Source organism: Dermacentor andersoni, chromosome 5 (assembly GCF_023375885.2).
Source record: "Dermacentor andersoni chromosome 5, qqDerAnde1_hic_scaffold, whole genome shotgun sequence".
Classification (NCBI taxonomy): Eukaryota; Metazoa; Arthropoda; class Arachnida; order Ixodida; family Ixodidae; genus Dermacentor; species Dermacentor andersoni.
The window spans coordinates 171,722,930-171,734,946 of NC_092818.1; positions in this window are offsets into that span (position 1 = coordinate 171,722,930).

The following is a 12,017-nucleotide window of genomic DNA, read 5'->3' on the forward strand; positions in this document are numbered from 1 at the left end:
TACGTAAACTTTTACATGCGCAGCTAAACGATACTTTTCCTGAATGAGTTTTATGCATTGTTTTCAGTATGCCGAAAGATAAATGAGGCAAATGCATTGTAAGGTGCGAAAACTATATTCACACCCTTGTTTCATGCCGCTTTGTACAAGACAGGCAACGCAGGGCTCGCAAGGTAACTGGTGTTACTAGATCTCGCCAACAAAAATAGCCCAAATGAATATTTTAATCCTTAAAAATGTGCACTTAAAGTACAGTTTCATGTTAATTAAGCAAAAAAGGTGAAGTGCAACCTCTAATTCTTTAATGCATTGCGAGAAAACATCACTTATGTTCAATTCGCAACGCTTCAGAAAAGGAAGGCGAATGCATGTTACTGTGATTCATTATGGTGTTCATCATGCTATAGGAGAGTCAGCAATGATGAGTTGGTTGCATTCGCGTGGTACTCATACGGCCACATTCACATTCCACTCATTCATATCGCTACATACCGCATTCCATACAGCCACGTGGTATCGTAAGCCTTTTTCATGTCTAAGAACACGCCAAGAAAGAACTGTTTTCGTATGGAAGCGTCGCGAATACATGCTTCAATGCGAACGCCTCTTTCCATGCCAATTGGATGCCTCCTGTTGCCCAGATAATGTTGAAAGGAGACAACAGTTCCACCTGCGTGTCAGGATGAAGGACGTTTTGCTATTACGTACATGACTCTATCAGTTCCTGGCGCATATGTCTCGCCGCCGCTCAAAGAAGCTCAGAACTTGGCATCGTTGGAAGGATGGTTGCACAGTTCACTACTACTACATTTACGGCTCAGTGCCTTACTTTCTGCTGTTAATGCTTCTGGAATGACTCTTAATGTCTTGAAGAGCTAGACACACTCTCGAAATGCTGTCCAAGTGTGTTGGCCTGGTCTTTAAGGCTGTTGCCTTGACCATTGACCAAAGACAAAAGATAAGTTTACTGATTAATTTTCGCCGCCTGTTCCATACTTTCGCCTCTTGATTATAGGAATTTATGCTTGTGGTGTACGTTTCCCAGCTTTCTCTTTTAGCAATACCGTCGCGTTCGTCTGCCTTACAATTTCACGTGCTTGAAGTTCATTAGGCTTTCTGCCGTTGGGGACTGACGTAGTAAGTCCCAGGGTTTGTTTTTCTCCTTACTCGCACTCCATTGTTCATTCCACCATGACATGCGCTTCTGTGCAGCCCCATTCGTTGCCTCCAGATCTTAAACTCCAGATTGAACACGGACGAGAAGAGAAAGACAACACGAACGCCGGACTTCAACTACCATTTGAAGCCCGGCGTTCGTGTTGTCTTTCCCTTCTCGTCCGTGTTCAATTGTGCGCTGGAACGATGTTTCATAATACATTCAGCTAGTTTGCAAGTGAAAAGTGTTAGTAAAATGGTACGCATGTTTTCTAATCGATCAGATGGTTTACCAGCTAGATTAAGGAATTGGTATCACCATGAAGTGTGTCGACTTTGGCGTCAGGCTAGCCGAGATCCAAATATCATTGATCGTTATCAGTTGTCCGTTTATCCAGCTCATCTAAGTTTCGCAGCGCAACCACATTATTCCGGTTACTCCCGGCGCGCTTCTGACGTTGATCGACTCAAAGGCGGCCTCTAGCTCGTATATTGTGAATGGTGCATCCTCAGATGACGTTGAAGCAACCGGTCTTGGGCTCATATAACGGTAGGTGTCTAGGCGTGTTGAGGAAAGAATATTTCAGCAGCATTGATCTGTAATTCTCTAGGTGTCTGGTTCATGCAGTACAGTGGGTAGTGCATTCTCGATTTCGATACGTTCAAACATCGCTTTGTATATCGCCTAGAGCTTGTGCGCACCGATCCTTTCATTAAAAGAGGCGTATAGTGCTCGTACCAGCGTTGGCGGGTTAGTCTCCTCGCTTGTGCGGTACTGTGTCGTATTTTCACAAGGTCGTCCTGTCTTTGGACGTTAGCGTTAAACGCTACAAAGCCCGTTCACTGGTTTTCCATCGGTGCAGAAGATGCGGGCAGGAATTGGTAGAGTTGCTATTTCCAATGCTACCTCAGTTCGAAAGGTGGTTTAGAGTAAGGTGCTGAGTAGAGAAGTCCTGGGGTGCATTAGAACCTGTGTCCTGCCGCGGCCGTTTACATTACCATGGATGCGCTTTCAGTCGTGTTGCTTTTGACGACTTTCTCAATCCTAACTTTCGTTAGGCGAGTGTCGTCTGTGGAAAGGTGACCATTCTTTCTACAATTAACGTAGTATGGCGTTGCTGTGATGGGTTCTTCACTATATTCCCCGTCATCTTTTGACACGCTATGGGGCAGGGTGCGTTCTTATCATATGAGCTCTGCCACAAATTGTGCAAGTGTAAGGGTGAGAATAAAATTTACGCAAAAACTCCTCTGGGAGTTACCTAAGTAAACGTAAGCATTGCATCACTTGCTCATCTCCCGCAGGGGCGTCTCATTCAGCAGGCGTTTGGTGTGTTGCGACACCACGTACCCGAGCACACGAGGCTTGGACCCTCCCGCGCCTAACCGTGCGCGGCTTAGCAGTGTCCGGGAAAAGGGGATCCTGGGGCTTGAGCCAATACCGGGTGTTTGTACTTTTACGGCCCCTCGGTGGGGGCAACACATCTCTTTGGCCTCCGCTTCACGTAGACGGCACCCCCGGACTGACCGACCCAGGGGAAATCGGTAGTTGCCTCTTCCGGCCCCTTCTCCAATCTTCGTCGTTCTCTCTCACTTTGAATCTTTCCTGTCTTCTGCTCACTTCATTTTACTTCTAATTTTCCAGGCAGCAAGGGTTAACCGTGTGTATCTACCCAGTCTTGGGTACATATATTAGGTTATAGCGGCTTTGTATAGCTGATGTCTACAGGTATGTTCCTAACCTCGTAGCGTCCCCTTGTTGGGCTCGGTGGTGGGTGGCTACCATCGCCGCTCAATATTCTAAGAATTTCATGGCAAATGCATTCCACCCCCCCTTCCAGATCGTCCTTACAAAAGAGGGCACACGGAAGCAATTTTTGATTTCACCTTAAGAAGCAACGTAGAAACATTCTCACGCTACCATGTGATGCACAGTGAAGGATACATGCAAACGAGAAAGCTATCGCCATTCCTAGTGGCGAAATGCCTCGTAGAAAACATTGGAAAGCAATACAAGGCTTCGAAGATGTCAAGTGGGGACGTCCTTGAACTTAAAGCCAAAGACCACGTAGAAAAGTTCGCTGATCTTGCCAGTGTCGGTGAAATCAAAGTCACAATCTCAGCACACCGCTCTCTAAACAAAACCAGGGGCATGATATCAGATTTCTTGAACCTAAGCGATGAAGAACTCCTGGAAGGTTTCCAAGAACAAAGTGTAATGAAAGTTCAAAGAATAACTCTCCCAAGAAATGATGAACAAATTCCACCAAACACGTTATACTTACCTTTGGTGCCAGTATTGTACCTAGTACACTAGATGCAGGGTATGTGAAGATCAACGCGAGACCGTATATTCCGAAACCTAGACGGTGTTTCAAGTGCCGGAGGTTCGGACATGCATCGCAATCATGCAGAAGTAAATACACATGTGCAAAGTGTAGTGCCAATGATCATCAGTCGGACAACTGCAACGCTCCTCCACACTGTACAAACTGCAAAGGAGACATCCAGCGTATTCGCGATCTTGCCCTTGCTGGAAGAAAGAAAAAGAGATAGTTGCACTTACGGTGAAAGAGAAGCTCTCCTGTTATGAAGCAAGAAAGAAGGTATCACACTTACCTCAAACGACCTACGCCAGTGCGGTGCGGCGGGGGCAGCGCCACAGTGGTCTAAGGAGTCTACAGGGACCACAGTCAGTGGCCCAGTAGTAACTCCATCCGCCCCCTTGGTGGCAGCAGCCATTGCTGCTCCGTCATCATCAAAGACGGGTCTGCAGACCCCGGTTTCGCAGGGCCCTAGGCTAAACCGAACTCCCAGGCCTGAGACACGCGTCTCAGCGCCTGGTTCTCTACCATCCAGCGCCTCGGAGAAGGCTATGGAGTTCGACGCAAAAACTCCGGCGTCATCGGCGCCAAAAGATCGACGCTCTCTGCAGCGCGCTAAGAAATATAAGCTCTCAATAACTGCGTCATGGAAGGGACCGGTAACCTAAACAGTTACCGTTCTTCCAATAGTACAATACCTTTAACACATGTCACCTACAATTGCTTAGTAAATGCACATGAATTAACTTTCTCAATTCCGCCTCTATGGCTCTTATCATAGACTGAAATTGTAGAGGACTGATTCACAATTTATGTGACATTAAAGACATAATAAATAAGTTTTCGCCAGTCGTATTCTGCCTACAGGAAACAAACTTAGGCCCTAAACACAGTCACTTCGGCACAAAGGCTTCACCGTTGTCCGAAGGGACCGCTAACGCTCCAGCCGCTTGTCAGGAGGAGTCGCTATAATCGTGAAGGGCGGCACTCCTACACGAAATGTCTAATTGAATACATATTTCGAGGCTGTAGCCATTACTATTCTGTGTCACAAAACCATCACCATTTGTTCACTGTATATATATATTCCACCCCACACCCATTACTACTAAACACTTAGACAATTTAACAGGTCAGTTACCGGAGTCATTTGTTTTAGTAGGAGATTTTAATGCTCATTGTACTCTTTGGGGCAGTGTCAAAACTGACCAAAGAGAGCAACTCGTTGAAGATTTTATTCTGTCAAATGACATCTATCTTTTATACTCAGGCTCACCGACCTATTTTTCACCGACTTCTTGCTATTTTAGTTGTTTATATTTAGCTTTTTGCTCGCCATCTCTTTTTAGTGATCTTAAATGGGAAGCTCTCGACATGTCATATGGTAGTGATCACTGACCCTCAGTCATCAAACTCCTATCATCACCACAAACCTTAGCATCTAGGCCACGCCAGTGGAAATTACAGCTTGCTGATTGGCCGGTTTTATGTGAAACTGGAAGTTGTCTTTTCTCCAGAAATAAGCGTTGACGAACTTAACAAAAAAATCACTGAGGTTATAATCTCAGCGGCAGAAAAGGCAATACCCCAGTCATTCGGTATTGTTCACAAGAAGCTAAATCCCTGGTGGACAAACGAGTGTACCGAAGCGAAAAAAGAACAAAATAAGGCCTGGGGAATTGTACGGAGGTACCCCACCTATAGCAACCTTTTAAGTTTCAAACAGGCCAAAGCCAAAGCACGATTTATTCGAAGAAAGGCAGAAAAATCGTCATGACAAAAATACATATCTTCAATCAATAGTACAGTCAGATCAAAACGAATGGGGGACCATATGAGGAAATTTAAAGGAGAGTACTCATCATACACAATACCACTACTTACATGTCAGGGCACACAAACAACACTACAAGACCAGGCCAACTTATTAGGTGAACACTTTTACAACCTTTCCAACTCAGCAAACTACTCAAATACATTCTTAAAATATAAAGAGTCGGCGGAGAAACAGAGACTACCCACCACTGGGGCTTCAAATGAACTTTATAATAACCACATCACAATTCCGGAATTGAACAGGGTTCTTTCTGCAGGTAAAAATGGTCACAGGTCCTAGAACAACAGGTCCTGACCGTGTCCACTACACAATGCTGGCACACCTATCTCAAGCATCGGTAGAGACACTTCTTAAATTTTTAACGAGATATGGGAGTCTGGGGTAATGCCTACCGATTGGAAAAGACGCGGTAGTAGTGCCTTTTATAAAATCTGGTAAACGCGCAACATCCCCTAGCAGCTATAGACCCATTGCACTAACAAGTGTCTAGCCAAATCATATGAGAGCATTATAAACATAAGAATCACATACATCCTTGAAACAAGAAGCCTAATAGACAAGCACCAGTGCAGATACAAATAGGGCTGCTCGACCACTGACTATCCCGTGCGAACAGAACTTGAAATGCGTGACGCGTTTCTACACAAACAACACTGTCTCGCGGTTTTCTTTGATTTAGAAAAGGCGTATGATACCACGTGGTCATATGGAATTTTGAGAGACCTGCCTGACCTGGGAATTCGCGGCGGAATGCTAAATTGTCTATGCGATTTCATGTGAAATAGAACATTTCATGTACGTCTCGGCACAATACTTTCACGCACATTTACACAAGAAAATGGCGTTCCACAAGGTTGTATTCTGAGCCCGACACACTTCATAGTTAATATGAACTCTGCTAATAAGATCATCCCATCAGCTATTATGCACTCAATATATGTCGACGGTTTACAAGTGGCTTGCCGCGCCTCGAACTTACCCACCTGCGAAAGACAACTACAAATAACGATAAATAATCTTACGCAATGGGCTGACAAAAATGGTTTCCGGTTTTCAACACACAAAACTGTTATAGTTCTCTTTTCCCAGAAGCGAGGGCTACACTGCGCTCCAGTTCTCACATTGGATGGTACAACGCTGCCGGTGAAAGAAGACTACAATTTTTTTGCGTAAGTTTTGACACAATACTTAACTTCCTGCCAACAAGAACACAACTAAAATTAAAGCAAATAAAGCACTAAATATCCTCAAAGTGTTATCCCACAAGCACTGAGGATCTGACCGAATATGTCTACTACGTATATACCGGTTCCTTGTAGGTAGCATCCTCGACTACGGTAGTGTAGTTTATGGCGCAGCTAGGCAGTCCGTTAAGCGACTTGATCCACTTCATAATGTCGGCCTACGACTGGGGAGCGGTGCCTACAGAACATTGCCTGTCCAAAGTTTATATGTTGACTGCAATGAGCCTTCCTTACAGTACCGCACAGCACTACTTACACTTTCCTATGTACTGATAATTCGGTCATCCCCACAACATATATGCTACAGCATCCTAACACAGTGCAAATCATGGGCACATTACACAAACAATCCGAACATGATTCGGCCACTTATCTTACCACACGAATAATAGTGACAGACTTACGATGTTCCTCATGAAATCGTACAGGTTGCTGAAGGGGCACCAAGATTGCCCCCGTGGTGCAATTTTACCCAGCTATGTGATTGGACACTAACACATCTAAAGAAAAAAAGACATTCCACAAGAGCACATAATGCAAGAGTTCCGAGCTATTCAAGAAAAATAAAAACTACACGGAGTTTTACACTGACGGCTCTAAAACACAAGAATACGTAGGTGCCGGGACCATAGCGAGAAATTGGGAAAATAGCATTCCGATAAATAATTTTTCTTCAGTCTTTACCGCCGAAGTTTATGCAGTATGAATGGCAGTCAAGAAAATTACTACAGACAAGCAGAAGAATGCTATTATTTATACCGATTCATTAAGTGCCCTGAGAGCTCTAAACTTAAACTCCGCGTCTGAACATCTGCTTGGCGATATCTTAAACATGGTCTTTAATAAGAAATGCGGAGGAACCATACGATTCTGCTGGGTACCAAGCCATGTTCGGATGCCAGGGAATGAAGCAGCAGATAAAAGCGCATCCATGGCAGCGCACAAAAGCATAACTCACATAAGACTTCCATACAAAGACAGTATCCGAGTGATTCGTAAGGCCCTAGCATAAATATGGCAACAAGAATGGAACTCGTGCCTAAATAACAAGTTACGTATGACTAAACCCCTGCTTGGCGAGTGTAAATCATGCAGTCACCAAGCACGGTTCTATGAGGTGACGTTATGTCGACTTCGAATTGGACACACGCATCTAACAAACAATTTTCTATTTCGAAAAGAAAACCCACCAACTTGCGAGAAATGCCATGAATCGCTTACAGTAAACCACATCATAATGTCATGTCCACATACTGAAACACAAAGGCGGAAACATTTCAACAATTTGCATCACTTGCATATACCTTTACACCCTGCCTTTAGTCAGAGCCACTAGTTTCATTCACTAACTTGTTCGAGTTTTTAGATGAAACTGCTTATTTACATCCACTTTAAGGTAACGCATCTATTGCTGCCTTAACATGGGATCTTCTGTCCTGTGACTGGCGCAGCATGGCCTCAGTCGCTTTTGCGCCATTGAACTCTAACTAATTTGCTCATGTCTCCCAACTCGGTGTCATTATCAATGTTATGAAACCTGATCCGACCAGTGTACCCTTATCAGCCCTTATCGGTCGTTATCAACGTTTTCTGGCTAGATTCGACCCTTATCAACCCTTATCAGTTTATCAATCTTACTGGACTTGATCCGAGCCTTATAAACACTTATCGGTCGGTATCAACATTATCGCAATCGATCCGATCCTTATAACCATGTCTCCTTATCAATCTTTTCGGACATAATCCGACCTTATCAACTCTTATGGGTCCTTATCAACGTTATCGGACTGGATATGACCCTTATCAACCCTTAACAATGCTTATTAAACTTATCAGAATTGCCCCGACCATTATAAGCCCTTATCGCTCTTTATTACCTTATCCATCTACATCGAACCATTATCGACTATGATGAGACCCATGTAGTCCCTCATCACTCCCTATCATCCTTATCAACTCAATGGATACTTATCTGTCTGTGTTGCTGACAAGGAACTTTATTCACCCGTAGGCGCGCTTACAACTGTGGTATGAACGAAAAGTACAATATAAGGTAGAGCACATGTAATACATCATACTTGATGTAAACAAACCCGCCGTGGTTGCTCAGTGGCTATGGTGTTAGGCTGCTGAGCACGAGGTCGCGGCCGCATTTCGATGGGGGCGAAATGCGGAAACACCCGTGTACTTAGATTTAGGTGCACGTTAAAGAACCCCAGGTAGTCAAAATTTCCGTAGTCCTCCACTACGGCGTGCCTCATAATCAGAAAGTGGTTTTGGCACGTAAAACCCCATAATTTAATTTTTTTTATGTAAACAAAACAGATTAGCAAACGAAATAATAAATGGTGTCTGCTTGACACTGGCTTTGCCACACACACGACGCGTAGCGCATGAGCCCTCAGAGATTGGTGGCATTTTGGTCACTAAAGGAACGCCCCAACGAAAGGCGCATCCTGCGACCACCGAAACGCATCGGGGATGTGGCTTGCTTGACATTAAATTTTCGCAAAAACGGAATTTTCCTGCTGCCTACAATGCTTCATGTCGGCTTTACATGTGGTTTTAAAGATGGTTTTTATTACAACATCACCAAATCTTTCAACAAAGCCTTCATAAGAACTGTTCCACTTTGACATTTTTGTACCGCCGGTACAACACATTCATATGGTTCACATATATATTTACCTTCTGCAAGCGTGGGTGTTTCACCCAGTGGTTGAGACATTTATTTTCTGAGCGTCGGGTGCTATGTTCGAGACGTTTTTCCTTTCGAATTTTTTTTGTTTTGCACATTAATTTCTTTATAACGTTTCGCCTTACTTGACGGGTGAGTTTCTTCGTTGAGTAGGCATAGAATACTCACGCATTTAAAATAACTTTCTTATGACCGGGCCGCATCTTTACAATTGCTAGTAATTACAGCGGCGTGTGGCATTTCCCGAGGCATTTTCGGAGGCGCCCGACGTATATGCGCAGGCGCGAGTAGGAGCGGGTGTGACAGAGAAAATCTGGGGGCCTTTGCTCCTTCAATATCTGACTTTGCCTAGGCACTATGAAGGATAACTTTCTTAGCGCGTGTAGTATGCATTTGTCCCTAGGCGTGCCGGCATTGCGGAGTGGGGTCGAGTTAGTTTACGCTTGGACGCTGGCTGCCTGGGGGGTGAAACAGGTGAAGCAGTGGTCACGTAAGGCCGCCCCATTTGGTGATCGTTGTTTCTGAAGGTACGCCGGACACACTTTCTCGCACCTGCGGCGTTGCAGCTGAGTCAGTCATACTGGATTAAACCTTTTTTGCCCCTTCTAGCGCTCTACCTTCAAAAAAGAAAAAAGAAAAAAATCCCTAATTTTTCCGGGGCAGCGGTAGGAGTCGTAGGCCTGCTCCCGTGGTGGAGTATTTTCGCTCTTGGCAGGCTTTTCGTATGCTGCTGGCCGCGACTTTTCAGGAGAATTTTTGAGTTGCCCCTTTGAGTGAAGTAAACGCACAGCGCCTTAGCAACCGCGATTGAACGCCATTGTCTGAAGTCACGCCGTGAGGATTATTGGCTTTGCGTCTCACCCACGGAAGGTTAGATTAGCGTAGGTTAGGTTGGGTTAGTTTAAAAGCCGTTGTGGGTGGCGCAGCGTATTCTCACAGCGGATTATTGTCTTTGCGTGTCGGCCACGTTAGATTATGTTAACGTTAAGTTAGGTTAGGTTAGCGTAAAAGGCGTTACGGGGGCGCGGCGTAATCTCACAGCGGTTGCAGGAGCATTGAGAGTCACCGGCGGCCTTTCAGCCACTCGCGTTCAACCACGGTTGCTAAGGCGCTGCCTTCTAGATTTTCAATGTATGCGGCCCGGCCTCTACTACTGTCCCTACTGCTGCAGCAGGCAGGGCTTAGTTTCCTGTTTTAATTATTTTACTTTTATTAATTTTTATTGCCCAACACAACCTTTATGTCCCTACTGCTCCCACTGAAACATCTGAGACGTCGTTTTCGAGGTACATCGCCGTAAGGCGCGAGAAGGGTATGATCTGGCACGACTGACTGAGCACGAGTGCCGCAGGTGCGAGACAGTCTGTCCGACACAGCGGTCGCCAAATGGGGCGTGAGTGCCCGCTGCTTCACCTGTTTTACCACGCCGGCAGCCAGCGTCCGAGCGAAAACAAACTCGACCCAACTACACAATGCCGGTACGTCTAGGAACAAACGCATACTACAAGCGCTAAGAAACTTCTCCGTAGTGCCTAGGCAGAGTCATACATTCAAGGAGCAAAAGCCCCCATATTTTCTCTCTCGCATCCGCTCCTATTGGCGCATGCGCACAAACGTCCAGCGCCCCCGGAAGTGCCACGCCCCGCTGTACTTGCTAGCAATTGCAAAGTCGCGGCCTGGCCTGGGGCAGCTCAAACACTCAACGTGTAGCTTTTCATTTGGGTACACGTTTGTGATGCTACCTTAGTATGCTACTCCTATTGGTGTGTCTCATTCGAATGAGGTGAGACACGCGCCGTTTCGTCCAGTAGGCCAGGAAGTCAGTATGGTGCACGTTTCTGCATACACTTCGTATCGTGAGGGATTCGTTGGTTTCATTCGGGTAAATTTTCTAAATGACACCGCTACTTGCACCTCTGCCGTAGCTTGGGCCGGGATAACGTAAAGCTATTCCGGGATCTGCCATTAGCCCTCCGTGATGGGCCAAATGGCTTGGGCGCGGCGACCGCCGATATGGGCTGTGCCTGAGCCATTTTGACCTATCACGGGGGGCTGACGTTGGCTTTAGAAGTCACTTTAGCATATGCTAAAGAGTATGAAGGCAAAAGCCTGCGCACTCACGAGACATTTATTATATTACTTAGTATATTCATTCGAATGCGCTACTATTATTTTCGCCCACCAAAGGTCGTAAGTTCGAGTGTGCCTTAATTAACGTCGCCCTAATTAACAACAAAGGTCACGGGTTCTACTCACACCAAAAGTCATGGGTTCGAGTGCCTTAATTAACTTCATCTTAGCACCTAAGATCATGGTTTCAACTCTCGACATTCACGATGTCAACTGGAATCCCCCCTGAAGGTATGGCCGATTCGCCCGTATCTCCAAGTGGTTTCGACTGTCGCCAAAGGTCCTGGGTGCGAGTGCCTAAATTAAATTTGTCTTAATTAACTGTGTCTTAATGTGTTTCGCCTTTACTAACACCTAGAGTAATGGATTCGACTCTACCTTTACGATGTCATTTGGAATCCAACCTGGAAATGCCGGTTCGCCCGTATCTCCATGTTGGGTTGTGGGTTCGAGTGCCTGAAGGTGGCATGCTTCGGCTTAACACAAAACGTCGTGGGTCTGACTACCGTTAAAGGTTGAGGGTTCGACTACCATCAGAGGTCGTTGGTTCGACTCTCGTCCTTCACAATGTCAATTGGAATCCCACTTGGAGATATGGGTGGCTCGCCCATATCTCGAAGTGGGTTCAA